Raw genomic sequence first — 21,960 nt, 5'->3', positions numbered from 1 at the left:
TCTTTCCTTTTCGGAGGTGCGTTCGCACTGCAGAAAGCCCATAGGAAAGGAGGAGGAGCTGTCAACGGGCATTCTAAGCTGAATGTGCCTGCTCTCGTCAGATCGCGGCCGCCAGCCAGCTTGAGGCCTGGCAAGTACCAGTATGGGTGACCGGCTGGGAATCCCAGGTCCCGTTGACTTTTAAGGCCGTGAGTAGGTTTCTTTCCTTTTCGGAGGTGCGTTCGCACTGCAGAAAGCCCATAGGAAAGGAGGAGGAGCTGTCAACGGGCATTCTAAGCTGAATGTGCCTGCTCTCGTCAGATCGCGGCCGCCAGCCAGCTTGAGGCCTGGCAAGTACCAGTATGGGTGACCGGCTGGGAATCCCAGGTCCCGTTGACTTTTAAGGCTGTGAGTAGGTTTCTTTCCTTTTCGGAGGTGCGTTCGCACTGCAGAAAGCCCATAGGAAAGGAGGAGGAGCTGTCAACGGGCATTCTAAGCTGAATGTGCCTGCTCTCGTCAGATCACGGCCGCCAGCCAGCTTGAGGCCTGGCAAGTACCAGTATGGGTGACCGGCTGGGAATCCCAGGTCCCGTTGACTTTTAAGGCCGTGAGTAGGTTTCTTTCCTTTTCGGAGGTGCGTTCGCACTGCAGAAAGCCCATAGGAAAGGAGGAGGAGCTGTCAACGGGCATTCTAAGCTGAATGTGCCTGCTCTCGTCAGATCGCGGCCGCCAGCCCGCTTGAGGCCTGGCAAGTACCAGTATGGGTGACCGGCTGGGAATCCCAGGTCCCGTTGACTTTTAAGGCCGTGAGTAGGTTTCTTTCCTTTTCGGAGGTGCGTTCGCACTGCAGAAAGCCCATAGGAAAGGAGGAGGAGCTGTCAACGGGCATTCTAAGCTGAATGTGCCTGCTCTCGTCAGATCGCGGCCGCCAGCCAGCTTGAGGCCTGGCAAGTACCAGTATGGCTGACCGGCTGGGAATCCCAGGTCCCGTTGACTTTTAAGGCTGTGAGTAGGTTTCTTTCCTTTTCGGAGGTGCGTTCGCACTGCAGAAAGCCCATAGGAAAGGAGGAGGAGCTGTCAACGGGCATTCTAAGCTGAATGTGCCTGCTCTCGTCAGATCGCGGCCGCCAGCCAGCTTGAGGCCTGGCAAGTACCAGTATGGGTGACCGGCTGGGAATCCCAGGTCCCGTTGACTTTTAAGGCCGTGAGTAGGTTTCTTTCCTTTTCGGAGGTGCGTTCGCACTGCAGAAAGCCCATAGGAAAGGAGGAGGAGCTGTCAACGGGCATTCTAAGCTGAATGTGCCTGCTCTCGTCAGATCGCGGCCGCCAGCCCGCTTGAGGCCTGGCAAGTACCAGTATGGGTGACCGGCTGGGAATCCCAGGTCCCGTTGACTTTTAAGGCCGTGAGTAGGTTTCTTTCCTTTTCGGAGGTGCGTTCGCACTGCAGAAAGCCCATAGGAAAGGAGGAGGAGCCGTCAACGGGCATTCTAAGCTGAATGTGCCTGCTCTCGTCAGATCGCGGCCGCCAGCCAGCTTGAGGCCTGGCAAGTACCAGTATGGGTGACCGGCTGGGAATTCCCAGGTCCCGTTGACTTTTAAGGCCGTGAGTAGGTTTCTTTCCTTTTCGGAGGTGCGTTCGCACTGCAGAAAGCCCATAGGAAAGGAGGAGGAGCTGTCAACGGGCATTCTAAGCTGAATGTGCCTGCTCTCGTCAGATCGCGGCCGCCAGCCAGCTTGAGGCCTGGCAAGTACCAGTATGGGTGACCGGCTGGAAATCCCAGGTCCCGTTGACTTTTAAGGCCGTGAGTAGGTTTCTTTCCTTTTCGGAGGTGCGTTCGCACTGCAGAAAGCCCATAGGAAAGGAGGAGGAGCTGTCAACGGGCATTCTAAGCTGAATGTGCCTGCTCTCGTCAGATCGCGGCCGCCAGCCAGCTTGAGGCCTGGCAAGTACCAGTATGGGTGACCGGCTGGGAATCCCAGGTCCCGTTGACTTTTAAGGCCGTGAGTAGGTTTCTTTCCTTTTCGGAGGTGCGTTCGCACTGCAGAAAGCCCATAGGAAAGGAGGAGGAGCTATCAACGGGCATTCTAAGCTGAATGTGCCTGCTCTCGTCAGATCGCGGCCGCCAGCCAGCTTGAGGCCTGGCAAGTACCAGTATGGGTGACCGGCTGGGAATCCCAGGTCCCGTTGACTTTTAAGGCCGTGAGTAGGTTTCTTTCCTTTTCGGAGGTGCGTTCGCACTGCAGAAAGCCCATAGGAAAGGAGGAGGAGCTGTCAACGGGCATTCTAAGCTGAATGTGCCTGCTCTCGTCAGATCGCGGCCGCCAGCCAGCTTGAGGCCTGGCAAGTACCAGTATGGGTGACCGGCTGGGAATCCCAGGTCCCGTTGACTTTTAAGGCCGTGAGTAGGTTTCTTTCCTTTTCGGAGGTGCGTTCGCACTTCAGAAAGCCCATAGGAAAGGAGGAGGAGCTGTCAACGGGCATTCTAAGCTGAATGTGCCTGCTCTCGTCAGATCGCGGCCGCCAGCCCGCTTGAGGCCTGGCAAGTACCAGTATGGGTGACCGGCTGGGAATCCCAGGTCCCGTTGACTTTTAAGGCCGTGAGTAGGTTTCTTTCCTTTTCGGAGGTGCGTTCGCACTGCAGAAAGCCCATAGGAAAGGAGGAGGAGCTGTCAACGGGCATTCTAAGCTGAATGTGCCTGCTCTCGTCAGATCGCGGCCGCCAGCCAGCTTGAGGCCTGGCAAGTACCAGTATGGGTGACCGGCTGGGAATCCCAGGTCCCGTTGACTTTTAAGGCCGTGAGTAGGTTTCTTTCCTTTTCGGAGGTGCGTTCGCACTGCAGAAAGCCCATAGGAAAGGAGGAGGAGCTGTCAACGGGCATTCTAAGCTGAATGTGCCTGCTCTCGTCAGATCGCGGCCGCCAGCCAGCTTGAGGCCTGGCAAGTACCAGTATGGGTGACCGGCTGGGAATCCCAGGTCCCGTTGACTTTTAAGGCCGTGAGTAGGTTTCTTTCCTTTTCGGAGGTGCGTTCGCACTGCAGAAAGCCCATAGGAAAGGAGGAGGAGCTGTCAACGGGCATTCTAAGCTGAATGTGCCTGCTCTCGTCAGATCGCGGCCGCCAGCCCGCTTGAGGCCTGGCAAGTACCAGTATGGGTGACCGGCTGGGAATCCCAGGTCCCGTTGACTTTTAAGGCCGTGAGTAGGTTTCTTTCCTTTTCGGAGGTGCGTTCGCACTGCAGAAAGCCCATAGGAAAGGAGGAGGAGCTGTCAACGGGCATTCTAAGCTGAATGTGCCTGCTCTCGTCAGATCGCGGCCGCCAGCCAGCTTGAGGCCTGGCAAGTACCAGTATGGGTGACCGGCTGGGAATCCCAGGTCCCGTTGACTTTTAAGGCCGTGAGTAGGTTTCTTTCCTTTTCGGAGGTGCGTTCGCACTGCAGAAAGCCCATAGGAAAGGAGGAGGAGCTGTCAACGGGCATTCTAAGCTGAATGTGCCTGCTCTCGTCAGATCGCGGCCGCCAGCCAGCTTGAGGCCTGGCAAGTACCAGTATGGGTGACCGGCTGGGAATCCCAGGTCCCGTTGACTTTTAAGGCCGTGAGTAGGTTTCTTTCCTTTTCGGAGGTGCGTTCGCACTGCAGAAAGCCCATAGGAAAGGAGGAGGAGACGTCAACTGGCATTCTAAGCTGAATGTGCCTGCTCTCGTCAGATCGCGGCCGCCAGCCAGCTTGAGGCCTGGCAAGTACCAGTATGGGTGACCGGCTGGGAATTCCCAGGTCCCGTTGACTTTTAAGGCCGTGAGTAGGTTTCTTTCCTTTTCGGAGGTGCGTTCGCACTGCAGAAAGCCCATAGGAAAGGAGGAGGAGCTGTCAACGGGCATTCTAAGCTGAATGTGCCTGCTCTCGTCAGATCGCGGCCGCCAGCCAGCTTGAGGCCTGGCAAGTACCAGTATGGGTGACCGGCTGGAAATCCCAGGTCCCGTTGACTTTTAAGGCCGTGAGTAGGTTTCTTTCCTTTTCGGAGGTGCGTTCGCACTGCAGAAAGCCCATAGGAAAGGAGGAGGAGCTGTCAACGGGCATTCTAAGCTGAATGTGCCTGCTCTCGTCAGATCGCGGCCGCCAGCCAGCTTGAGGCCTGGCAAGTACCAGTATGGGTGACCGGCTGGGAATCCCAGGTCCCTTGACTTTTAAGGCCGTGAGTAGGTTTCTTTCCTTTTCGGAGGTGCGTTCGCACTGCAGAAAGCCCATAGGAAAGGAGGAGGAGCTGTCAACGGGCATTCTAAGCTGAATGTGCCTGCTCTCGTCAGATCGCGGCCGCCAGCCAGCTTGAGGCCTGGCAAGTACCAGTATGGGTGACCGGCTGGGAATCCCAGGTCCCGTTGACTTTTAAGGCCGTGAGTAGGTTTCTTTCCTTTTCGGAGGTGCGTTCGCACTGCAGAAAGCCCATAGGAAAGGAGGAGGAACTGTCAACGGGCATTCTAAGCTGAATGTGCCTGCTCTCGTCAGATCGCGGCGGCCAGCCAGCTTGAGGCCTGGCAAGTACCAGTATGGGTGACCGGCTGGGAATCCCAGGTCCCGTTGACTTTTAAGGCCGTGAGTAGGTTTCTTTCCTTTTCGGAGGTGCGTTCGCACTGCAGAAAGCCCATAGGAAAGGAGGAGGAGCTGTCAACGGGCATTCTAAGCTGAATGTGCCTGCTCTCGTCAGATCGCGGCCGCCAGCCAGCTTGAGGCCTGGCAAGTACCAGTATGGGTGACCGGCTGGGAATCCCAGGTCCCGTTGACTTTTAAGTCCGTGAGTAGGTTTCTTTCCTTTTCGGAGGTGCGTTCGCAGTGCAGAAAGCCCATAGGAAAGGAGGAGGAGCTGTCAACGGGCATTCTAAGCTGAATGTGCCTGCTCTCGTCAGATCGCGGCCGCCAGCCAGCTTGAGGCCTGGCAAGTACCAGTATGGGTGACCGGCTGGGAATCCCAGGTCCCGTTGACTTTTAAGGCCGTGAGTAGGTTTCTTTCCTTTTCGGAGGTGCGTTCGCACTGCAGAAAGCCCATAGGAAAGGAGGAGGAGCTGTCAACGGGCATTCTAAGCTGAATGTGCCTGCTCTCGTCAGATCGCGGCCGCCAGCCAGCTTGAGGCCTGGCAAGTACCAGTATGGGTGACCGGCTGGGAATCCCAGGTCCCGTTGACTTTTAAGGCCGTGAGTAGGTTTCTTTCCTTTTCGGAGGTGCGTTCGCACTGCAGAAAGCCCATAGGAAAGGAGGAGGAGCTGTCAACGGGCATTCTAAGCTGAATGTGCCTGCTCTCGTCAGATCGTGGCCGCCAGCCAGCTTGAGGCCTGGCAAGTACCAGTATGGGTGACCGGCTGGGAATCCCAGGTCCCGTTGACTTTTAAGGCCGTGAGTAGGTTTCTTTCCTTTTCGGAGGTGCGTTCGCACTGCAGAAAGCCCATAGGAAAGGAGGAGGAGCTGTCAACGGGCATTCTAAGCTGAATGTGCCTGCTCTCGTCAGATCGCGGCCGCCAGCCAGCTTGAGGCCTGGCAAGTACCAGTATGGGTGACCGGCTGGGAATCCCAGGTCCCGTTGACTTTTAAGGCCGTGAGTAGGTTTCTTTCCTTTTCGGAGGTGCGTTCGCACTGCAGAAAGCCCATAGGAAAGGAGGAGGAGCTGTCAACGGGCATTCTAAGCTGAATGTGCCTGCTCTCGTCAGATCGCGGCCGCCAGCCAGCTTGAGGCCTGGCAAGTACCAGTATGGGTGACCGGCTGGGAATCCCAGGTCCCGTTGACTTTTAAGGCCGTGAGTAGGTTTCTTTCCTTTTCGGAGGTGCGTTCGCACTGCAGAAAGCCCATAGGAAAGGAGGAGGAGCTGTCAACGGGCATTCTAAGCTGAATGTGCCTGCTCTCGTCAGATCGCGGCCGCCAGCCCGCTTGAGGCCTGGCAAGTACCAGTATGGGTGACCGGCTGGGAATCCCAGGTCCCGTTGACTTTTAAGGCCGTGAGTAGGTTTCTTTCCTTTTCGGAGGTGCGTTCGCACTGCAGAAAGCCCATAGGAAAGGAGGAGGAGCTGTCAACGGGCATTCTAAGCTGAATGTGCCTGCTCTCGTCAGATCGCGGCCGCCAGCCAGCTTGAGGCCTGGCAAGTACCAGTATGGGTGACCGGCTGGGAATCCCAGGTCCCGTTGACTTTTAAGGCCGTGAGTAGGTTTCTTTCCTTTTCGGAGGTGCGTTCGCACTGCAGAAAGCCCATAGGAAAGGAGGAGGAGCTGTCAACGGGCATTCTAAGCTGAATGTGCCTGCTCTCGTCAGATCGCGGCCGCCAGCCAGCTTGAGGCCTGGCAAGTACCAGTATGGGTGACCGGCTGGGAATCCCAGGTCCCGTTGACTTTTAAGGCCGTGAGTAGGTTTCTTTCCTTTTCGGAGGTGCGTTCGCACTGCAGAAAGCCCATAGGAAAGGAGGAGGAGCCGTCAACTGGCATTCTAAGCTGAATGTGCCTGCTCTCGTCAGATCGCGGCCGCCAGCCAGCTTGAGGCCTGGCAAGTACCAGTATGGGTGACCGGCTGGGAATTCCCAGGTCCCGTTGACTTTTAAGGCCGTGAGTAGGTTTCTTTCCTTTTCGGAGGTGCGTTCGCACTGCAGAAAGCCCATAGGAAAGGAGGAGGAGCTGTCAACGGGCATTCTAAGCTGAATGTGCCTGCTCTCGTCAGATCGCGGCCGCCAGCCAGCTTGAGGCCTGGCAAGTACCAGTATGGGTGACCGGCTGGGAATCCCAGGTCCCCTTGACTTTTAAGGCCGTGAGTAGGTTTCTTTCCTTTTCGGAGGTGCGTTCGCACTGCAGAAAGCCCATAGGAAAGGAGGAGGAGCTGTCAACGGGCATTCTAAGCTGAATGTGCCTGCTCTCGTCAGATCGCGGCCGCCAGCCAGCTTGAGGCCTGGCAAGTACCAGTATGGGTGACCGGCTGGGAATCCCAGGTCCCGTTGACTTTTAAGGCCGTGAGTAGGTTTCTTTCCTTTTCGGAGGTGCGTTCGCACTGCAGAAAGCCCATAGGAAAGGAGGAGGAACTGTCAACGGGCATTCTAAGCTGAATGTGCCTGCTCTCGTCAGATCGCGGCGGCCAGCCAGCTTGAGGCCTGGCAAGTACCAGTATGGGTGACCGGCTGGGAATCCCAGGTCCCGTTGACTTTTAAGGCCGTGAGTAGGTTTCTTTCCTTTTCGGAGGTGCGTTCGCACTGCAGAAAGCCCATAGGAAAGGAGGAGGAGCTGTCAACGGGCATTCTAAGCTGAATGTGCCTGCTCTCGTCAGATCGCGGCCGCCAGCCAGCTTGAGGCCTGGCAAGTACCAGTATGGGTGACCGGCTGGGAATCCCAGGTTCCGTTGACTTTTAAGTCCGTGAGTAGGTTTCTTTCCTTTTCGGAGGTGCGTTCGCAGTGCAGAAAGCCCATAGGAAAGGAGGAGGAGCTGTCAACGGGCATTCTAAGCTGAATGTGCCTGCTCTCGTCAGATCGCGGCCGCCAGCCAGCTTGAGGCCTGGCAAGTACCAGTATGGGTGACCGGCTGGGAATCCCAGGTCCCGTTGACTTTTAAGGCCGTGAGTAGGTTTCTTTCCTTTTCGGAGGTGCGTTCGCACTGCAGAAAGCCCATAGGAAAGGAGGAGGAGCTGTCAACGGGCATTCTAAGCTGAATGTGCCTGCTCTCGTCAGATCGCGGCCGCCAGCCAGCTTGAGGCCTGGCAAGTACCAGTATGGGTGACCGGCTGGGAATCCCAGGTCCCGTTGACTTTTAAGGCCGTGAGTAGGTTTCTTTCCTTTTCGGAGGTGCGTTCGCACTGCAGAAAGCCCATAGGAAAGGAGGAGGAGCTGTCAACGGGCATTCTAAGCTGAATGTGCCTGCTCTCGTCAGATCTCGGCCGCCAGCCAGCTTGAGGCCTGGCAAGTACCAGTATGGGTGACCGGCTGGGAATCTCAGGTCCCGTTGACTTTTAAGGCCGTGAGTAGGTTTCTTTCCGTTTCGGAGGTGCGTTCGCACTGCAGAAAGCCCATAGGAAAGGAGGAGGAGCTGTCAACGGGCTTTCTAAGCTGAATGTGCCTGCTCTCGTCAGATCGCGGCTGCCAGCCAGCTTGAGGCCTGGCAAGTACCAGTATTCGTGACCGGCTGGGAATCCCAGGTCCCGTTGACTTTTAAGGCCGTGAGTAGGTTTCTTTCCTTTTCGGAGGTGCGTTCGCACTGCAGAAAGCCCATAGGAAAGGAGGAGGAGCTGTCAACGGGCATTCTAAGCTGAATGTGCCTGCTCTCGTCAGATCGCGGCCGCCAGCCCGCTTGAGGCCTGGCAAGTACCAGTATGGGTGACCGGCTGGGAATCCCAGGTCCCATTGACTTTTAAGGCCGTGAGTAGGTTTCTTTCCTTTTCGGAGGTGCGTTCGCACTGCAGAAAGCCCATAGGAAAGGATGAGGAGCTGTCAACGGGCATTCTAAGCTGAATGTGCCTGCTCTCGTCAGATCGCGGCCGCCAGCCAGCTTGAGGCCTGGCAAGTAACAGTATGGGTGACCGGCTGGGAATCCCCGGTCCCGTTGACTTTTAAGTTCGTGAGTAGGTTTCTTTCCTTTTCGGAGGTGCGTTCGCACTGCAGAAAGCCCATAGGAAAGGAGGAAGAGCTGTCAACGGGCATTCTAAGCTGAATGTGCCTGCTCTCGTCAGATCGTGGCCGCCAGCCAGCTTGAGGCCTGGCAAGTACCAGTATGGGTGACCGGCTGGGAATCCCAGGTCCCGTTGACTTTTAAGGCCGTGAGTAGGTTTCTTTCCTTTTCGGAGGTGCGTTCGCACTGCAGAAAGCCCATAGGAAAGGAGGAGGAGCTGTCAACGGGCATTCTAAGCTGAATGTGCCTGCTCTCGTCAGATCGCGGCCGCCAGCCAGCTTGAGGCCTGGCAAGTACCAGTATTGGTGACCGGCTGGGAATCCCAGGTCCCGTTGACTTTTAAGGCCGTGAGTAGGTTTCTTTCCTTTTCGGAGGTGCGTTCGCACTGCAGAAAGCCCATAGGAAAGGAGGAGGAGCTGTCAACGGGCATCCTAAGCTGAATGTGCCTGCTCTCGTCAGATCGCGGCCGCCAGCCAGCTTGAGGCCTGGCAAGTACCAGTATGGGTGACCGGCTGGGAATCCCAGGTCCCGTTGACTTTTAAGGCCGTGAGTAGGTTTCTTTCCTTTTCGGAGGTGCGTTCGCACTGCAGAAAGCCCATAGGAAAGGAGGAGGAGCTGTCAACGGGCATTCTAAGCTGAATGTGCCTGCTCTCGTCAGATCGCGGCCGCCAGCCCGCTTGAGGCCTGGCAAGTACCAGTATGGGTGACCGGCTGGGAATCCCAGGTCCCGTTGACTTTTAAGGCCGTGAGTAGGTTTCTTTCCTTTTCGGAGGTGCGTTCGCACTGCAGAAAGCCCATAGGAAAGGAGGAGGAGCTGTCAACGGGCATTCTAAGCTGAATGTGCCTGCTCTCGTCAGATCGCGGCCGCCAGCCAGCTTGAGGCCTGGCAAGTACCAGTATGGGTGACCGGCTGGGAATCCCAGGTCCCGTTGACTTTTAAGGCCGTGAGTAGGTTTCTTTCCTTTTCGGAGGTGCGTTCGCACTGCAGAAAGCCCATAGGAAAGGAGGAGGAGCTGTCAACGGGCATTCTAAGCTGAATGTGCCTGCTCTCGTCAGATCGCGGCCGCCAGCCAGCTTGAGGCCTGGCAAGTACCAGTATGGGTGACCGGCTGGGAATCCCAGGTCCCGTTGACTTTTAAGGCCGTGAGTAGGTTTCTTTCCTTTTCGGAGGTGCGTTCGCACTGCAGAAAGCCCATAGGAAAGGAGGAGGAGCCGTCAACTGGCATTCTAAGCTGAATGTGCCTGCTCTCGTCAGATCGCGGCCGCCAGCCAGCTTGAGGCCTGGCAAGTACCAGTATGGGTGACCGGCTGGGAATTCCCAGGTCCCGTTGACTTTTAAGGCCGTGAGTAGGTTTCTTTCCTTTTCGGAGGTGCGTTCGCACTGCAGAAAGCCCATAGGAAAGGAGGAGGAGCTGTCAACGGGCATTCTAAGCTGAATGTGCCTGCTCTCGTCAGATCGCGGCCGCCAGCCAGCTTGAGGCCTGGCAAGTACCAGTATGGGTGACCGGCTGGAAATCCCAGGTCCCGTTGACTTTTAAGGCCGTGAGTAGGTTTCTTTCCTTTTCGGAGGTGCGTTCGCACTGCAGAAAGCCCATAGGAAAGGAGGAGGAGCTGTCAACGGGCATTCTAAGCTGAATGTGCCTGCTCTCGTCAGATCGCGGCCACCAGCCAGCTTGAGGCCTGGCAAGTACCAGTATGGGTGACCAGCTGGGAATCCCAGGTCCCGTTGACTTTTAAGGCCGTGAGTAGGTTTCTTTCCGTTTCGGAGGTGCGTTCGCACTGCAGAAAGCCCATAGGAAAGGAGGAGGAGCTGTCAACGGGCATTCTAAGCTGAATGTGCCTGCTCTCCTCAGATCGCGGCCGCCAGCCAGCTTGAGGTCTGGCAAGTACCAGTATGGGTGACCGGCTGGGAATCCCAGGTCCCGTTGACTTTTAAGGCCGTGAGTAGGTTTCTTTCCGTTTCGGAGGTGCGTTCGCACTGCAGAAAGCCCATAGGAAAGGAGGAGGAGCTGTCAACGGGCTTTCTAAGCTGAATGTGCCTGCTCTCGTCAGATCGCGGCTGCCAGCCAGCTTGAGGCCTGGCAAGTACCAGTATGGGTGACCGGCTGGGAATCCCAGGTCCCGTTGACTTTTAAGGCCGTGAGTAGGTTTCTTTCCTTTTCGGAGGTGCGTTCGCACTGCAGAAAGCCCATAGGAAAGGAGGAGGAGCTGTCAACGGGCATTCTAAGCTGAATGTGCCTGCTCTCGTCAGATCGCGGCCGCCAGCCCGCTTGAGGCCTGGCAAGTACCAGTATGGGTGACCGGCTGGGAATCCCAGGTCCCATTGACTTTTAAGGCCGTGAGTAGGTTTCTTTCCTTTTCGGAGGTGCGTTCGCACTGCAGAAAGCCCATAGGAAAGGATGAGGAGCTGTCAACGGGCATTCTAAGCTGAATGTGCCTGCTCTCGTCAGATCGCGGCCGCCAGCCAGCTTGAGGCCTGGCAAGTAACAGTATGGGTGACCGGCTGGGAATCCCCGGTCCCGTTGACTTTTAAGTTCGTGAGTAGGTTTCTTTCCTTTTCGGAGGTGCGTTCGCACTGCAGAAAGCCCATAGGAAAGGAGGAAGAGCTGTCAACGGGCATTCTAAGCTGAATGTGCCTGCTCTCGTCAGATCGTGGCCGCCAGCCAGCTTGAGGCCTGGCAAGTACCAGTATGGGTGACCGGCTGGGAATCCCAGGTCCCGTTGACTTTTAAGGCCGTGAGTAGGTTTCTTTCCTTTTCGGAGGTGCGTTCGCACTGCAGAAAGCCCATAGGAAAGGAGGAGGAGCTGTCAACGGGCATTCTAAGCTGAATGTGCCTGCTCTCGTCAGATCGCGGCCGCCAGCCAGCTTGAGGCCTGGCAAGTACCAGTATGGGTGACCGGCTGGGAATCCCAGGTCCCGTTGACTTTTAAGGCCGTGAGTAGGTTTCTTTCCTTTTCGGAGGTGCGTTCGCACTGCAGAAAGCCCATAGGAAAGGAGGAGGAGCTGTCAACGGGCATTCTAAGCTGAATGTGCCTGCTCTCGTCAGATCGCGGCCGCCAGCCAGCTTGAGGCCTGGCAAGTACCAGTATGGGTGACCGGCTGGGAATCCCAGGTCCCGTTGACTTTTAAGGCCGTGAGTAGGTTTCTTTCCGTTTCGGAGGTGCGTTCGCACTGCAGAAAGCCCATAGGAAAGGAGGAGGAGCTGTCAACGGGCTTTCTAAGCTGAATGTGCCTGCTCTCGTCAGATCGCGGCTGCCAGCCAGCTTGAGGCCTGGCAAGTACCAGTATTCGTGACCGGCTGGGAATCCCAGGTCCCGTTGACTTTTAAGGCCGTGAGTAGGTTTCTTTCCTTTTCGGAGGTGCGTTCGCACTGCAGAAAGCCCATAGGAAAGGAGGAGGAGCTGTCAACGGGCATTCTAAGCTGAATGTGCCTGCTCTCGTCAGATCGCGGCCGCCAGCCAGCTTGAGGCCTGGCAAGTACCAGTATGGGTGACCGGCTGGGAATCCCAGGTCCCGTTGACTTTTAAGGCCGTGAGTAGGTTTCTTTCCTTTTCGGAGGTGCGTTCGCACTGCAGAAAGCCCATAGGAAAGGAGGAGGAGCTGTCAACGGGCATTCTAAGCTGAATGTGCCTGCTCTCGTCAGATCGCGGCCGCCAGCCAGCTTGAGGCCTGGCAAGTACCAGTATGGGTGACCGGCTGGGAATCCCAGGTCCCGTTGACTTTTAAGGCCGTGAGTAGGTTTCTTTCCTTTTCGGAGGTGCGTTCGCACTGCAGAAAGCCCATAGGAAAGGAGGAGGAGCTGTCAACGGGCATTCTAAGCTGAATGTGCCTGCTCTCGTCAGATCGCGGCCGCCAGCCAGCTTGAGGCCTGGCAAGTACCAGTATGGGTGACCGGCTGGGAATCCCAGGTCCCGTTGACTTTTAAGGCCGTGAGTAGGTTTCTTTCCTTTTCGGAGGTGCGTTCGCACTGCAGAAAGCCCATAGGAAAGGAGGAGGAGCTGTCATCGCGCATTCTAAGCTGAATGTGCCTGCTCTCGTCGGATCGCGGCCGCCAGCCAGCTTGAGGCCTGGCAAGTACCAGTATGGGTGACCGGCTGGGAATCCCAGGTCCCGTTGACTTTTAAGGCCGTGAGTAGGTTTCTTTCCTTTTCGGAGGTGCGTTCGCACTGCAGAAAGCCCATAGGAAAGGAGGAGGAGCTGTCAACGGGCATTCTAAGCTGAATGTGCCTGCTCTCGTCAGATCGCGGCCGCCAGCCAGCTTGAGGCCTGGCAAGTACCAGTATGGGTGACCGGCTGGGAATCCCAGGTCCCATTGACTTTTAAGGCCGTGAGTAGGTTTCTTTCCTTTTCGGAGGTGCGTTCGCACTGCAGAAAGCCCATAGGAAAGGAGGAGGAGCTGTCAACGGGCATTTTAAGCTGAATGTGCCTGCTCTCGTCAGATCGCGGCCGCCAGCCCGCTTGAGGCCTGGCAAGTGCCAGTATGGGTGACCGGCTGGGAATCCCAGGTCCCGTTGACTTTTAAGGCCGTGAGTAGGTTTCTTTCCTTTTCGGAGGTGCGTTCGCACTGCAGAAAGCCCATAGGAAAGGAGGAGGAGCTGTCAACGGGCATTCTAAGCTGAATGTGCCTGCTCTCGTCAGATCGTGGCCGCCAGCCAGCTTGAGGCCTGGCAAGTACCAGTATGGGTGACCGGCTGGGAATCCCAGGTCCCGTTGACTTTTAAGGCCGTGAGTAGGTTTCTTTCCTTTTCGGAGGTGCGTTCGCACTGCAGAAAGCCCATAGGAAAGGAGGAGGAGCTGTCAACAGGCATTCTAAGCTGAATGTGCCTGCTCTCGTCAGATCGCGGCCGCCAGCCAGCTTGAGGCCTGGCAAGTACCAGTATGGGTGACCGGCTGGGAATCCCAGGTCCCGCTGACTTTTAAGGCCGTGAGTAGGTTTCTTTCCGTTTCGGAGGTGCGTTCGCACTGCAGAAAGCCCATAGGAAAGGAGGAGGAGCTGTCAACGGGCATTCTAAGCTGAATGTGCCTGCTCTCGTCAGATCGCGGCCGCCAGCCAGCTTGAGGCCTGGCAAGTACCAGTATGGGTGACCGGCTGGGAATCCCAGGTCCCGTTGACTTTTAAGGCCGTGAGTAGGTTTCTTTCCGTTTCGGAGGTGCGTTCGCACTGCAGAAAGCCCATAGGAAAGGAGGAGGAGCTGTCAACGGGCATTCTAAGCTGAATGTGCCTGCTCTCGTCAGATCGCGGCCGCCAGCCAGCTTGAGGCCTGGCAAGTACCAGTATGGGTGACCGGCTGGGAATCCCAGGTCCCGTTGACTTTTAAGGCCGTGAGTAGGTTTCTTTCCGTTTCGGAGGTGCGTTCGCACTGCAGAAAGCCCATAGGAAAGGAGGAGGAGCTGTCAACGGGCTTTCTAAGCTGAATGTGCCTGCTCTCGTCAGATCGCGGCTGCCAGCCAGCTTGAGGCCTGGCAAGTACCAGTATTCGTGACCGGCTGGGAATCCCAGGTCCCGTTGACTTTTAAGGCCGTGAGTAGGTTTCTTTCCTTTTCGGAGGTGCGTTCGCACTGCAGAAAGCCCATAGGAAAGGAGGAGGAGCTGTCAACGGGCATTCTAAGCTGAATGTGCCTGCTCTCGTCGGATCGCGGCCGCCAGCCAGCTTGAGGCCTGGCAAGTACCAGTATGGGTGACCGGCTGGGAATCCCAGGTCCCGTTGACTTTTAAGGCCGTGAGTAGGTTTCTTTCCTTTTCGGAGGTGCGTTCGCACTGCAGAAAGCCCATAGGAAAGGAGGAGGAGCTGTCAACGGGCATTCTAAGCTGAATGTGCCTGCTCTCGTCAGATCGCGGCCGCCAGCCAGCTTGAGGCCTGGCAAGTACCAGTATGGGTGACCGGCTGGGAATCCCAGGTCCCGTTGACTTTTAAGGCCGTGAGTAGGTTTCTTTCCTTTTCGGAGGTGCGTTCGCACTGCAGAAAGCCCATAGGAAAGGAGGAGGAGCTGTCAACGGGCATTCTAAGCTGAATGTGCCTGCTCTCGTCAGATCGCGGCCGCCAGCCCGCTTGAGGCCTGGCAAGTACCAGTATGGGTGACCGGCTGGGAATCCCAGGTCCCGTTGACTTTTAAGGCCGTGAGTAGGTTTCTTTCCTTTTCGGAGGTGCGTTCGCACTGCAGAAAGCCCATAGGAAAGGAGGAGGAGCTGTCAACGGGCATTCTAAGCTGAATGTGCCTGCTCTCGTCAGATCGCGGCCGCCAGCCAGCTTGAGGCCTGGCAAGTACCAGTATGGGTGACCGGCTGGGAATCCCAGGTCCCGTTGACTTTTAAGGCCGTGAGTAGGTTTCTTTCCTTTTCGGAGGTGCGTTCGCACTGCAGAAAGCCCATAGGAAAGGAGGAGGAGCTGTCAACGGGCATTCTAAGCTGAATGTGCCTGCTCTCGTCAGATAGCGGCCGCCAGCCAGCTTGAGGCCTGGCAAGTACCAGTATGGGTGACCGGCTGGGAATCCCAGGTCCCGTTGACTTTTAAGTCCGTGAGTAGGTTTCTTTCCTTTTCGGAGGTGCGTTCGCACTGCAGAAAGCCCATAGGAAAGGAGGAGGAGCTGTCAACGGGCATTCTAAGCTGAATGTGCCTGCTCTCGTCAGATCGCGGCCGCCAGCCCGCTTGAGGCCTGGCAAGTACCAGTATGGGTGACCGGCTGGGAATCCCAGGTCCCGTTGACTTTTAAGGCCGTGAGTAGGTTTCTTTCCTTTTCGGAGGTGCGTTCGCACTGCAGAAAGCCCATAGGAAAGGAGGAGGAGCTGTCAACGGGCATTCTAAGCTGAATGTGCCTGCTCTCGTCGGATCGCGGCCGCCAGCCAGCTTGAGGCCTGGCAAGTACCAGTATGGGTGACCGGCTGGGAATCCCAGGTCCCGTTGACTTTTAAGGCCGTGAGTAGGTTTCTTTCCTTTTCGGAGGTGCGTTCGCACTGCAGAAAGCCCATAGGAAAGGAGGAGGAGCTGTCAACGGGCATTCTAAGCTGAATGTGCCTGCTCTCGTCAGATCGTGGCCGCCAGCCAGCTTGAGGCCTGGCAAGTACCAGTATGGGTGACCGGCTGGGAATCCCAGGTCCCGTTGACTTTTAAGGCCGTGAGTAGGTTTCTTTCCTTTTCGGAGGTGCGTTCGCACTGCAGAAAGCCCATAGGAAAGGAGGAGGAGCTGTCAATGGGCATTCTAAGCTGAATGTGCCTGCTCTCGTCAGATCGCGGCCGCCAGCCAGCTTGAGGCCTGGCAAGTACCAGTATGGGTGACCGGCTGGGAATCCCAGGTCCTGTTGACTTTTAAGGCCGTGAGTAGGTTTCTTTCCTTTTCGGAGGTGCGTTCGCACTGCAGAAAGCCCATAGGAAAGGAGGAGGAGCTGTCAACGGGCATTCTAAGCTGAATGGGCATTCTAAGCTGAATGTGCCTGCTCTCGTCAGATCGCGGCCGCCTGCCAGCTTGAGGCCTGGCAAGTACCAGTATGGGTGAATGGCTGGGAATCCCAGGTCCCGTTGACTTTTAAGTCCGTGAGTAGGTTTCTTTCCTTTTCGGAGGTGCGTTCGCACTGCAGAAAGCCCATAGGAAAGGAGGAGGAGCTGTCAACGGGCATTCTAAGCTGAATGTGCCTGCTCTCGTCAGATCGCGGCCGCCAGCCAGCTTGAGGCCTGGCAAGTACCAGTATGGGTGACCGGCTGGGAATCCCAGGTCCCGTTGACTTTTAAGGCCGTGAGTAGGTTTCTTTCCTTTTCGGAGGTGCGTTCGCACTGCAGAAAGCCCATAGGAAAGGAGGAGGAGCTGTCAACGGGCATTCTAAGCTGAATGTGCCTGCTCTCGTCAGATCGCGGTCGCCAGCCCGCTTGAGGCCTGGCAAGTACCAGTATGGGTGACCGGCTGGGAATCCCAGGTCCCGTTGACTTTTAAGGCCGTGAGTAGGTTTCTTTCCTTTTCGGAGGTGCGTTCGCACTGCAGAAAGCCCATAGGAAAGGAGGAGGAGCTGTCAACAGGCATTCTAAGCTGAATGTGCCTGCTCTCGTCGGATCGCGGCCGCCAGCCAGCTTGAGGCCTGGCAAGTACCAGTATGGGTGACCGGCTGGGAATCCCAGGTCCCGTTGACTTTTAAGGCCGTGAGTAGGTTTCTTTCCTTTTCGGAGGTGCGTTCGCACTGCAGAAAGCCCATAGGAAAGGAGGAGGAGCTGTCAACGGGCATTCTAAGCTGAATGTGCCTGCTCTCGTCAGATCGCGGCCGCCAGCCAGCTTGAGGCCTGGCAAGTACCAGTATGGGTGACCGGCTGGGAATCCCAGGTCCCGTTGACTTTTAAGGCCGTGAGTAGGTTTCTTTCCTTTTCGGAGGTGCGTTCGCACTGCAGAAAGCCCATAGGAAAGGAGGAGGAGCTGTCAACGGGCATTCTAAGCTGAATGTGCCTGCTCTCGTCAGATCGCGGCCGCCAGCCCGCTTGAGGCCTGGCAAGTACCAGTATGGGTGACCGGCTGGGAATCCCAGGTCCCGTTGACTTTTAAGGCCGTGAGTAGGTTTCTTTCCTTTTCGGAGGTGCGTTCGCACTGCAGAAAGCCCATAGGAAAGGAGGAGGAGCTGTCAACGGGCATTCTAAGCTGAATGTGCCTGCTCTCGTCAGATCGCGGCCGCCAGCCAGCTTGAGGCCTGGCAAGTACCAGTATGGGTGACCGGCTGGGAATCCCAGGTCCCGTTGACTTTTAAGGCCGTGAGTAGGTTTCTTTCCTTTTCGGAGGTGCGTTCGCACTGCAGAAAGCCCATAGGAAAGGATGAAGAGCTGTCAACGGGCATTCTAAGCTGAATGTGCCTGGTCTCGTCAGATCGCGGCCGCCAGCCAGCTTGAGGCCTGGCAAGTACCAGTATGGGTGACCGGCTGGGAATCCCAGGTCCCGTTGACTTTTAAGGCAGTGAGTAGGTTTCTTTCCTTTTCGGAGGTGCGTTCGCACTGCAGAAAGCCCATAGGAAAGGATGAGGAGCTGTCAACGGGCATTCTAAGCTGAATGTGCCTGCTCTCGTCAGATCGCGGCCGCCAGCCAGCTTGAGGCCTGGCAAGTACCAGTATGGGTGACCGGCTGGGAATCCCAGGTCCCGTTGACTTTTAAGGCCGTGAGTAGGTTTCTTTCCTTTTCGGAGGTGCGTTCGCACTGCAGAAAGCCCATAGGAAAGGAGGAGGAGCTGTCAACGGGCATTCTAAGCTGAATGTGCCTGCTCTCGTCAGATCGCGGCCGCCAGCCAGCTTGAGGCCTGGCAAGTACCAGTATGGGTGACCGGCTGGGAATCCAAGGTCCCGTTGACTTATAAGGCCGTGAGGAGGTTTCTTTCCTTTTCGGAGGTGCGTTCGCACTGCAGAAAGCCCATAGGAAAGGAGGAGGAGCTGTCAACGGGCATTCTAAGCTGAATGTGCCTGCTCTCGTCAGATCGCGGCCGCCAGCCAGCTTGAGGCCTGGCAAGTACCAGTATGGGTGACCGGCTGGGAATCCCAGGTCCCGTTGACTTTTAAGGCCGTGAGTAGGTTTCTTTCCTTTTCGGAGGTGAGTTCGCACTGCAGAAAGCCCATAGGAAAGGAGGAGGAGCTGTCAACAGGCATTCTAAGCTGAATGTGCCTGCTCTCGTCAGATCGCGGCCGCCAGCCAGCTTGAGGCCTGGCAAGTACCAGTATGGGTGACCGGCTGGGAATCCCAGGTCCCGTTGACTTTTAAGGCCGTGAGTAGGTTTCTTTCCTTTTCGGAGGTGCGTTCGCACTGCAGAAAGCCCATAGGAAAGGAGGAGGAGCTGTCAACGGGCATTCTAAGCTGAATGTGCCTGCTCTCGTCAGATCGCGGCCGCCAGCCAGCTTGAGGCCTGGCAAGTACCAGTATGGGTGACCGGCTGGGAATCCCAGGTCCCGTTGACTTTTAAGGCCGTGAGTAGGTTTCTTTCCTTTTCGGAGGTGCGTTCGCACTGCAGAAAGCCCATAGGAAAGGAGGAGGAGCTGTCAACGGGCATTCTAAGCTGAATGTGCCTGCTCTCGTCAGATCGCGGCCGCCAGCCAGCTTGAGGCCTGGCAAGTACCAGTATGGGTGACCGGCTGGGAATCCCAGGTCCCGTTAACTTTTAAGGCCGTGAGTAGGTTTCTTTCCTTTTCGGAGGTGCGTTCGCACTGCAGAAAGCCCATAGGAAAGGAGGAGGAGCTGTCAACGGGCATTCTAAGCTGAATGTGCCTGCTCTCGTCGGATCGCGGCCGCCAGCCAGCTTGAGGCCTGGCAAGTACCAGTATGGGTGACCGGCTGGGAATCCCAGGTCCCGTTGACTTTTAAGGCCGTGAGTAGGTTTCTTTCCTTTTCGGAGGTGCGTTCGCACTGCAGAAAGCCCATAGGAAAGGAGGAGGAGCTGTCAACGGGCATTCTAAGCTGAATGTGCCTGCTCTCGTCAGATCGCGGCCGCCAGCCAGCTTGAGGCCTGGCAAGTACCAGTATGGGTGACCGGCTGGGAATCCCAGGTCCCGTTGACTTTTAAGGCCGTGAGTAGGTTTCTTTCCTTTTCGGAGGTGCGTTCGCACTGCAGAAAGCCCATAGGAAAGGAGGAGGAGCTGTCAACGGGCATTCTAAGCTGAATGTGCCTGCTCTCGTCAGATCGCGGCCGCCAGCCAGCTTGAGGCCTGGCAAGTACCAGTATGGGTGACCGGCTGGGAATCCCAGGTCCCGTTGACTTTTAAGGCCGTGAGTAGGTTTCTTTCCTTTTCGGAGGTGCGTTCACACTGCAGAAAGCCCATAGGAAAGGAGGAGGAGCTGTCAACGGGCATTCTAAGCTGAATGTGCCTGCTCTCGTCAGATCGCGGCCGCCAGCCAGCTTGAGGCCTGGCAAGTACCAGTATGGGTGACCGGCTGGGAATCCCAGGTCCCGTTGACTTTTAAGGCCGTGAGTAGGTTTCTTTCCTTTTCGGAGGTGCGTTCGCACTGCAGAAAGCCCATAGGAAAGGAGGAGGAGCTGTCAACGGGCATTCGAAGCTGAATGTGCCTGCTCTCGTCAGATCGCAGCCGCCAGCCAGCTTGAGGCCTGGCAAGTACCAGTATGGGTGACCGGCTGGGAATCCCAGGTCCCGTTGACTTTTAAGGCCGTGAGTAGGTTTCTTTCCGTTTCGGAGGTGCGTTCGCACTGCAGAAAGCCCATAGGAAAGGAGGAGGAGCTGTCAACGGGCTTTCTAAGCTGAATGTGCCTGCTCTCGTCAGATCGCGGCTGCCAGCCAGCTTGAGGCCTGGCAAGTACCAGTATTCGTGACCGGCTGGGAATCCCAGGTCCCGTTGACTTTTAAGGCCGTGAGTAGGTTTCTTTCCTTTTCGGAGGTGCGTTCGCACTGCAGAAAGCCCATAGGAAAGGATGAGGAGCTGTCAACGGGCATTCTAAGCTGAATGTGCCTGGTCTCGTCAGATCGCGGCCGCCAGCCAGCTTGAGGCCTGGCAAGTACCAGTATGGGTGACCGGCTGGGAATCCCAGGTCCCGTTGACTTTTAAGGCCGTGAGTAGGTTTCTTTCCTTTTCGGAGGTGCGTTCGCACTGCAGAAAGCCCATAGGAAAGGATGAGGAGCTGTCAACGGGCATTCTAAGCTGAATGTGCCTGCTCTCGTCAGATCGCGGCCGCCAGCCAGCTTGAGGCCTGGCAAGTACCAGTATGGGTGACCGGCTGGGAATCCCAGGTCCCGTTGACTTTTAAGGCCGTGAGTAGGTTTCTTTCCTTTTCGGAGGTGCGTTCGCACTGCAGAAAGCCCATAGGAAAGGAGGAGGAGCTGTCAACGGGCATTCTAAGCTGAATGTGCCTGCTCTCGTCAGATCGCGGCCGCCAGCCAGCTTGAGGCCTGGCAAGTACCAGTATGGGTGACCGGCTGGGAATCCCAGGTCCCGTTGACTTTTAAGGCCGTGAGTAGGTTTCTTTCCTTTTCGGAGGTGCGTTCGCACTGCAGAAAGCCCATAGGAAAGGAGGAGGAGCTGTCAATGGGCATTCTAAGCTGAATGTGCCTGCTCTCGTCAGATCGCGGCCGCCAGCCAGCTTGAGGCCTGGCAAGTACCAGTATGGGTGACCGGCTGGGAATCCAAGGTCCCGTTGACTTATAAGGCCGTGAGGAGGTTTCTTTCCTTTTCGGAGGTGCGTTCGCACTGCAGAAAGCCCATAGGAAAGGAGGAGGAGCTGTCAACGGGCATTCTAAGCTGAATGTGCCTGCTCTCGTCAGATCGCGGCCGCCAGCCAGCTTGAGGCCTGGCAAGTACCAGTATGGGTGACCGGCTGGGAATCCCAGGTCCCGTTGACTTTTAAGTCCGTGAGTAGGTTTCTTTCCTTTTCGGAGGTGCGTTCGCACTGCAGAAAGCCCATAGGAAAGGAGGAGGAGCTGTCAACGGGAATTCTAAGCTGAATGTGCCTGCTCTCGTCAGATCGCGGCCGCCAGCCAGCTTGAGGCCTGGCAAGTACCAGTATGGGTGACCGGCTGGGAATCCCAGGTCCCGTTGACTTTTAAGGCCGTGAGTAGGTTTCTTTCCTTTTCGGAGGTGCGTTCGCACTGCAGAAAGCCCATAGGAAAGGAGGAGGAGCTGTCAACGGGCATTCTAAGCTGAATGTGCCTGCTCTCGTCAGATCGCGGCCGCCAGCCAGCTTGAGGCCTGGCAAGTACCAGTATGGGTGACCGGCTGGGAATCCCAGGTCCTGTTGACTTTTAAGGCCGTGAGTAGGTTTCTTTCCTTTTCGGAGGTGCGTTCGCACTGCAGAAAGCCCATAGGAAAGGAGGAGGAGCTGTCAACGGGCATTCTAAGCTGAATGTGCCTGCTCTCGTCAGATCGCGGCCGCCAGCCAGCTTGAGGCCTGGCAAGTACCAGTATGGGTGACCGGCTGGGAATCCCAGGTCCCGTTGACTTTTAAGGCCGTGAGTAGGTTTCTTTCCTTTTCGGAGGTGCGTTCGCACTGCAGAAAGCCCATAGGAAAGGAGGAGGAGCTGTCAACGGGCATTCTAAGCTGAATGTGCCTGCTCTCGTCAGATCGCGGCCGCCAGCCCGCTTGAGGCCTGGCAAGTACCAGTATGGGTGACCGGCTGGGAATCCCAGGTCCCGTTGACTTTTAAGGCCGTGAGTAGGTTTCTTTCCTTTTCAGAGGTGCGTTCGCACTGCAGAAAGCCCATAGGAAAGGAGGAGGAGCTGTCAACGGGCATTCTAAGCTGAATGTGCCTGCTCTCGTCAGATCGCGGCCGCCAGCCAGCTTGAGGCCTGGCAAGTACCAGTATGGGTGACCGGCTGGGAATCCCAGGTCCCGTTGACTTTTAAGGCCGTGAGTAGGTTTCTTTCCTTTTCGGAGGTGAGTTCGCACTGCAGAAAGCCCATAGGAAAG

At 56.6% G+C, this 21,960-nt stretch overlaps 93 pseudogenes; all 93 read left to right on the top strand.

Annotated features, from left to right (window-relative positions):
• The first annotated feature begins 60 nt into the window (after window positions 1-60).
• Window positions 61-179, top strand: LOC136631184 (5S ribosomal RNA; annotated as a pseudogene).
• Window positions 180-259: 80 nt separating this feature from the next.
• LOC136631183 (5S ribosomal RNA) lies at window positions 260-378 on the top strand (annotated as a pseudogene).
• An 80-nt stretch (window positions 379-458) lies between these two features.
• Window positions 459-577, top strand: LOC136630347 (5S ribosomal RNA; annotated as a pseudogene).
• An 80-nt stretch (window positions 578-657) lies between these two features.
• Window positions 658-776, top strand: LOC136630376 (5S ribosomal RNA; annotated as a pseudogene).
• Window positions 777-856: 80 nt separating this feature from the next.
• LOC136630357 (5S ribosomal RNA) lies at window positions 857-975 on the top strand (annotated as a pseudogene).
• An 80-nt stretch (window positions 976-1,055) lies between these two features.
• LOC136631182 (5S ribosomal RNA) lies at window positions 1,056-1,174 on the top strand (annotated as a pseudogene).
• An 80-nt stretch (window positions 1,175-1,254) lies between these two features.
• On the top strand, window positions 1,255-1,373 carry LOC136630375 (5S ribosomal RNA; annotated as a pseudogene).
• Window positions 1,374-1,653: 280 nt separating this feature from the next.
• Window positions 1,654-1,772, top strand: LOC136630440 (5S ribosomal RNA; annotated as a pseudogene).
• Window positions 1,773-1,852: 80 nt separating this feature from the next.
• On the top strand, window positions 1,853-1,971 carry LOC136631180 (5S ribosomal RNA; annotated as a pseudogene).
• An 80-nt stretch (window positions 1,972-2,051) lies between these two features.
• LOC136630051 (5S ribosomal RNA) lies at window positions 2,052-2,170 on the top strand (annotated as a pseudogene).
• An 80-nt stretch (window positions 2,171-2,250) lies between these two features.
• LOC136631179 (5S ribosomal RNA) lies at window positions 2,251-2,369 on the top strand (annotated as a pseudogene).
• An 80-nt stretch (window positions 2,370-2,449) lies between these two features.
• On the top strand, window positions 2,450-2,568 carry LOC136630374 (5S ribosomal RNA; annotated as a pseudogene).
• An 80-nt stretch (window positions 2,569-2,648) lies between these two features.
• Window positions 2,649-2,767, top strand: LOC136631177 (5S ribosomal RNA; annotated as a pseudogene).
• An 80-nt stretch (window positions 2,768-2,847) lies between these two features.
• Window positions 2,848-2,966, top strand: LOC136631176 (5S ribosomal RNA; annotated as a pseudogene).
• An 80-nt stretch (window positions 2,967-3,046) lies between these two features.
• Window positions 3,047-3,165, top strand: LOC136630373 (5S ribosomal RNA; annotated as a pseudogene).
• An 80-nt stretch (window positions 3,166-3,245) lies between these two features.
• On the top strand, window positions 3,246-3,364 carry LOC136631175 (5S ribosomal RNA; annotated as a pseudogene).
• Window positions 3,365-3,444: 80 nt separating this feature from the next.
• LOC136631174 (5S ribosomal RNA) lies at window positions 3,445-3,563 on the top strand (annotated as a pseudogene).
• A 280-nt stretch (window positions 3,564-3,843) lies between these two features.
• Window positions 3,844-3,962, top strand: LOC136630439 (5S ribosomal RNA; annotated as a pseudogene).
• A 278-nt stretch (window positions 3,963-4,240) lies between these two features.
• Window positions 4,241-4,359, top strand: LOC136631173 (5S ribosomal RNA; annotated as a pseudogene).
• An 80-nt stretch (window positions 4,360-4,439) lies between these two features.
• On the top strand, window positions 4,440-4,558 carry LOC136629807 (5S ribosomal RNA; annotated as a pseudogene).
• Window positions 4,559-4,638: 80 nt separating this feature from the next.
• On the top strand, window positions 4,639-4,757 carry LOC136631172 (5S ribosomal RNA; annotated as a pseudogene).
• Window positions 4,758-4,837: 80 nt separating this feature from the next.
• On the top strand, window positions 4,838-4,956 carry LOC136631171 (5S ribosomal RNA; annotated as a pseudogene).
• An 80-nt stretch (window positions 4,957-5,036) lies between these two features.
• LOC136631170 (5S ribosomal RNA) lies at window positions 5,037-5,155 on the top strand (annotated as a pseudogene).
• An 80-nt stretch (window positions 5,156-5,235) lies between these two features.
• LOC136630212 (5S ribosomal RNA) lies at window positions 5,236-5,354 on the top strand (annotated as a pseudogene).
• Window positions 5,355-5,434: 80 nt separating this feature from the next.
• Window positions 5,435-5,553, top strand: LOC136631169 (5S ribosomal RNA; annotated as a pseudogene).
• An 80-nt stretch (window positions 5,554-5,633) lies between these two features.
• On the top strand, window positions 5,634-5,752 carry LOC136631168 (5S ribosomal RNA; annotated as a pseudogene).
• An 80-nt stretch (window positions 5,753-5,832) lies between these two features.
• On the top strand, window positions 5,833-5,951 carry LOC136630372 (5S ribosomal RNA; annotated as a pseudogene).
• An 80-nt stretch (window positions 5,952-6,031) lies between these two features.
• LOC136631166 (5S ribosomal RNA) lies at window positions 6,032-6,150 on the top strand (annotated as a pseudogene).
• An 80-nt stretch (window positions 6,151-6,230) lies between these two features.
• Window positions 6,231-6,349, top strand: LOC136631164 (5S ribosomal RNA; annotated as a pseudogene).
• Window positions 6,350-6,828: 479 nt separating this feature from the next.
• LOC136631163 (5S ribosomal RNA) lies at window positions 6,829-6,947 on the top strand (annotated as a pseudogene).
• An 80-nt stretch (window positions 6,948-7,027) lies between these two features.
• On the top strand, window positions 7,028-7,146 carry LOC136629806 (5S ribosomal RNA; annotated as a pseudogene).
• Window positions 7,147-7,226: 80 nt separating this feature from the next.
• LOC136629855 (5S ribosomal RNA) lies at window positions 7,227-7,345 on the top strand (annotated as a pseudogene).
• Window positions 7,346-7,425: 80 nt separating this feature from the next.
• Window positions 7,426-7,544, top strand: LOC136631162 (5S ribosomal RNA; annotated as a pseudogene).
• Window positions 7,545-7,624: 80 nt separating this feature from the next.
• LOC136631161 (5S ribosomal RNA) lies at window positions 7,625-7,743 on the top strand (annotated as a pseudogene).
• An 80-nt stretch (window positions 7,744-7,823) lies between these two features.
• On the top strand, window positions 7,824-7,942 carry LOC136630661 (5S ribosomal RNA; annotated as a pseudogene).
• Window positions 7,943-8,420: 478 nt separating this feature from the next.
• On the top strand, window positions 8,421-8,539 carry LOC136630741 (5S ribosomal RNA; annotated as a pseudogene).
• Window positions 8,540-8,619: 80 nt separating this feature from the next.
• LOC136630211 (5S ribosomal RNA) lies at window positions 8,620-8,738 on the top strand (annotated as a pseudogene).
• Window positions 8,739-8,818: 80 nt separating this feature from the next.
• LOC136630762 (5S ribosomal RNA) lies at window positions 8,819-8,937 on the top strand (annotated as a pseudogene).
• An 80-nt stretch (window positions 8,938-9,017) lies between these two features.
• On the top strand, window positions 9,018-9,136 carry LOC136629805 (5S ribosomal RNA; annotated as a pseudogene).
• An 80-nt stretch (window positions 9,137-9,216) lies between these two features.
• On the top strand, window positions 9,217-9,335 carry LOC136630371 (5S ribosomal RNA; annotated as a pseudogene).
• An 80-nt stretch (window positions 9,336-9,415) lies between these two features.
• Window positions 9,416-9,534, top strand: LOC136631160 (5S ribosomal RNA; annotated as a pseudogene).
• An 80-nt stretch (window positions 9,535-9,614) lies between these two features.
• On the top strand, window positions 9,615-9,733 carry LOC136631158 (5S ribosomal RNA; annotated as a pseudogene).
• A 280-nt stretch (window positions 9,734-10,013) lies between these two features.
• Window positions 10,014-10,132, top strand: LOC136630438 (5S ribosomal RNA; annotated as a pseudogene).
• An 80-nt stretch (window positions 10,133-10,212) lies between these two features.
• LOC136630701 (5S ribosomal RNA) lies at window positions 10,213-10,331 on the top strand (annotated as a pseudogene).
• Window positions 10,332-10,411: 80 nt separating this feature from the next.
• LOC136630672 (5S ribosomal RNA) lies at window positions 10,412-10,530 on the top strand (annotated as a pseudogene).
• An 80-nt stretch (window positions 10,531-10,610) lies between these two features.
• On the top strand, window positions 10,611-10,729 carry LOC136630245 (5S ribosomal RNA; annotated as a pseudogene).
• A 279-nt stretch (window positions 10,730-11,008) lies between these two features.
• Window positions 11,009-11,127, top strand: LOC136630740 (5S ribosomal RNA; annotated as a pseudogene).
• An 80-nt stretch (window positions 11,128-11,207) lies between these two features.
• Window positions 11,208-11,326, top strand: LOC136630210 (5S ribosomal RNA; annotated as a pseudogene).
• An 80-nt stretch (window positions 11,327-11,406) lies between these two features.
• LOC136631157 (5S ribosomal RNA) lies at window positions 11,407-11,525 on the top strand (annotated as a pseudogene).
• Window positions 11,526-11,605: 80 nt separating this feature from the next.
• LOC136631156 (5S ribosomal RNA) lies at window positions 11,606-11,724 on the top strand (annotated as a pseudogene).
• Window positions 11,725-12,003: 279 nt separating this feature from the next.
• Window positions 12,004-12,122, top strand: LOC136631155 (5S ribosomal RNA; annotated as a pseudogene).
• Window positions 12,123-12,202: 80 nt separating this feature from the next.
• Window positions 12,203-12,321, top strand: LOC136631153 (5S ribosomal RNA; annotated as a pseudogene).
• Window positions 12,322-12,401: 80 nt separating this feature from the next.
• Window positions 12,402-12,520, top strand: LOC136631152 (5S ribosomal RNA; annotated as a pseudogene).
• A 677-nt stretch (window positions 12,521-13,197) lies between these two features.
• On the top strand, window positions 13,198-13,316 carry LOC136630209 (5S ribosomal RNA; annotated as a pseudogene).
• Window positions 13,317-13,595: 279 nt separating this feature from the next.
• LOC136631151 (5S ribosomal RNA) lies at window positions 13,596-13,714 on the top strand (annotated as a pseudogene).
• An 80-nt stretch (window positions 13,715-13,794) lies between these two features.
• On the top strand, window positions 13,795-13,913 carry LOC136631150 (5S ribosomal RNA; annotated as a pseudogene).
• Window positions 13,914-14,192: 279 nt separating this feature from the next.
• LOC136629916 (5S ribosomal RNA) lies at window positions 14,193-14,311 on the top strand (annotated as a pseudogene).
• Window positions 14,312-14,391: 80 nt separating this feature from the next.
• Window positions 14,392-14,510, top strand: LOC136631149 (5S ribosomal RNA; annotated as a pseudogene).
• An 80-nt stretch (window positions 14,511-14,590) lies between these two features.
• On the top strand, window positions 14,591-14,709 carry LOC136630370 (5S ribosomal RNA; annotated as a pseudogene).
• An 80-nt stretch (window positions 14,710-14,789) lies between these two features.
• On the top strand, window positions 14,790-14,908 carry LOC136631148 (5S ribosomal RNA; annotated as a pseudogene).
• An 80-nt stretch (window positions 14,909-14,988) lies between these two features.
• Window positions 14,989-15,107, top strand: LOC136630503 (5S ribosomal RNA; annotated as a pseudogene).
• An 80-nt stretch (window positions 15,108-15,187) lies between these two features.
• On the top strand, window positions 15,188-15,306 carry LOC136630369 (5S ribosomal RNA; annotated as a pseudogene).
• An 80-nt stretch (window positions 15,307-15,386) lies between these two features.
• LOC136629915 (5S ribosomal RNA) lies at window positions 15,387-15,505 on the top strand (annotated as a pseudogene).
• An 80-nt stretch (window positions 15,506-15,585) lies between these two features.
• Window positions 15,586-15,704, top strand: LOC136630208 (5S ribosomal RNA; annotated as a pseudogene).
• Window positions 15,705-15,784: 80 nt separating this feature from the next.
• On the top strand, window positions 15,785-15,903 carry LOC136629981 (5S ribosomal RNA; annotated as a pseudogene).
• Window positions 15,904-16,200: 297 nt separating this feature from the next.
• Window positions 16,201-16,319, top strand: LOC136631147 (5S ribosomal RNA; annotated as a pseudogene).
• An 80-nt stretch (window positions 16,320-16,399) lies between these two features.
• LOC136630468 (5S ribosomal RNA) lies at window positions 16,400-16,518 on the top strand (annotated as a pseudogene).
• An 80-nt stretch (window positions 16,519-16,598) lies between these two features.
• Window positions 16,599-16,717, top strand: LOC136630777 (5S ribosomal RNA; annotated as a pseudogene).
• Window positions 16,718-16,797: 80 nt separating this feature from the next.
• Window positions 16,798-16,916, top strand: LOC136631146 (5S ribosomal RNA; annotated as a pseudogene).
• An 80-nt stretch (window positions 16,917-16,996) lies between these two features.
• LOC136630368 (5S ribosomal RNA) lies at window positions 16,997-17,115 on the top strand (annotated as a pseudogene).
• Window positions 17,116-17,195: 80 nt separating this feature from the next.
• Window positions 17,196-17,314, top strand: LOC136631145 (5S ribosomal RNA; annotated as a pseudogene).
• Window positions 17,315-17,394: 80 nt separating this feature from the next.
• On the top strand, window positions 17,395-17,513 carry LOC136630508 (5S ribosomal RNA; annotated as a pseudogene).
• An 80-nt stretch (window positions 17,514-17,593) lies between these two features.
• LOC136631144 (5S ribosomal RNA) lies at window positions 17,594-17,712 on the top strand (annotated as a pseudogene).
• Window positions 17,713-17,792: 80 nt separating this feature from the next.
• On the top strand, window positions 17,793-17,911 carry LOC136630613 (5S ribosomal RNA; annotated as a pseudogene).
• Window positions 17,912-17,991: 80 nt separating this feature from the next.
• On the top strand, window positions 17,992-18,110 carry LOC136631141 (5S ribosomal RNA; annotated as a pseudogene).
• Window positions 18,111-18,190: 80 nt separating this feature from the next.
• On the top strand, window positions 18,191-18,309 carry LOC136630546 (5S ribosomal RNA; annotated as a pseudogene).
• An 80-nt stretch (window positions 18,310-18,389) lies between these two features.
• Window positions 18,390-18,508, top strand: LOC136631140 (5S ribosomal RNA; annotated as a pseudogene).
• An 80-nt stretch (window positions 18,509-18,588) lies between these two features.
• Window positions 18,589-18,707, top strand: LOC136630240 (5S ribosomal RNA; annotated as a pseudogene).
• Window positions 18,708-18,787: 80 nt separating this feature from the next.
• Window positions 18,788-18,906, top strand: LOC136629913 (5S ribosomal RNA; annotated as a pseudogene).
• Window positions 18,907-18,986: 80 nt separating this feature from the next.
• Window positions 18,987-19,105, top strand: LOC136631139 (5S ribosomal RNA; annotated as a pseudogene).
• An 80-nt stretch (window positions 19,106-19,185) lies between these two features.
• LOC136631138 (5S ribosomal RNA) lies at window positions 19,186-19,304 on the top strand (annotated as a pseudogene).
• An 80-nt stretch (window positions 19,305-19,384) lies between these two features.
• LOC136631137 (5S ribosomal RNA) lies at window positions 19,385-19,503 on the top strand (annotated as a pseudogene).
• An 80-nt stretch (window positions 19,504-19,583) lies between these two features.
• LOC136629988 (5S ribosomal RNA) lies at window positions 19,584-19,702 on the top strand (annotated as a pseudogene).
• A 279-nt stretch (window positions 19,703-19,981) lies between these two features.
• On the top strand, window positions 19,982-20,100 carry LOC136630507 (5S ribosomal RNA; annotated as a pseudogene).
• An 80-nt stretch (window positions 20,101-20,180) lies between these two features.
• LOC136631136 (5S ribosomal RNA) lies at window positions 20,181-20,299 on the top strand (annotated as a pseudogene).
• Window positions 20,300-20,379: 80 nt separating this feature from the next.
• On the top strand, window positions 20,380-20,498 carry LOC136631135 (5S ribosomal RNA; annotated as a pseudogene).
• Window positions 20,499-20,578: 80 nt separating this feature from the next.
• Window positions 20,579-20,697, top strand: LOC136630821 (5S ribosomal RNA; annotated as a pseudogene).
• An 80-nt stretch (window positions 20,698-20,777) lies between these two features.
• On the top strand, window positions 20,778-20,896 carry LOC136631134 (5S ribosomal RNA; annotated as a pseudogene).
• An 80-nt stretch (window positions 20,897-20,976) lies between these two features.
• On the top strand, window positions 20,977-21,095 carry LOC136629983 (5S ribosomal RNA; annotated as a pseudogene).
• Window positions 21,096-21,175: 80 nt separating this feature from the next.
• On the top strand, window positions 21,176-21,294 carry LOC136629801 (5S ribosomal RNA; annotated as a pseudogene).
• An 80-nt stretch (window positions 21,295-21,374) lies between these two features.
• On the top strand, window positions 21,375-21,493 carry LOC136631133 (5S ribosomal RNA; annotated as a pseudogene).
• Window positions 21,494-21,573: 80 nt separating this feature from the next.
• LOC136630366 (5S ribosomal RNA) lies at window positions 21,574-21,692 on the top strand (annotated as a pseudogene).
• Window positions 21,693-21,772: 80 nt separating this feature from the next.
• Window positions 21,773-21,891, top strand: LOC136631132 (5S ribosomal RNA; annotated as a pseudogene).
• Window positions 21,892-21,960: the final 69 nt, after the last annotated feature.

This window comes from Eleutherodactylus coqui, chromosome 5 (genome assembly GCF_035609145.1).
Source record: "Eleutherodactylus coqui strain aEleCoq1 chromosome 5, aEleCoq1.hap1, whole genome shotgun sequence".
NCBI classification, from domain to species: Eukaryota; Metazoa; Chordata; class Amphibia; order Anura; family Eleutherodactylidae; genus Eleutherodactylus; species Eleutherodactylus coqui.
This window is presented reverse-complemented; position numbering and strand designations above follow the sequence as displayed.